The following is a 203-nucleotide window of genomic DNA, read 5'->3' as shown; positions in this document are numbered from 1 at the left end:
AACCGGGAATCCTAGAATAACTAAGATGGAGGCACGAAACGACACATAAAAACAAAATTAAAAGTTCTCCGAATATCATATATTTCCGTTTCCGTTCAAGAATCAAATGCAAGAAACGTTTTTCCTTTTATTTTCCCGGCCGGGATTATAATGGAGGTGTCAGAGCAGGCGAAACGTTTATGCGAATCTAAGCTATTTATTTT

Source organism: Penaeus monodon, chromosome 15, assembly GCF_015228065.2.
Source record: "Penaeus monodon isolate SGIC_2016 chromosome 15, NSTDA_Pmon_1, whole genome shotgun sequence".
Taxonomy (NCBI): domain Eukaryota; kingdom Metazoa; phylum Arthropoda; class Malacostraca; order Decapoda; family Penaeidae; genus Penaeus; species Penaeus monodon.
This window is presented reverse-complemented; position numbering follows the sequence as displayed.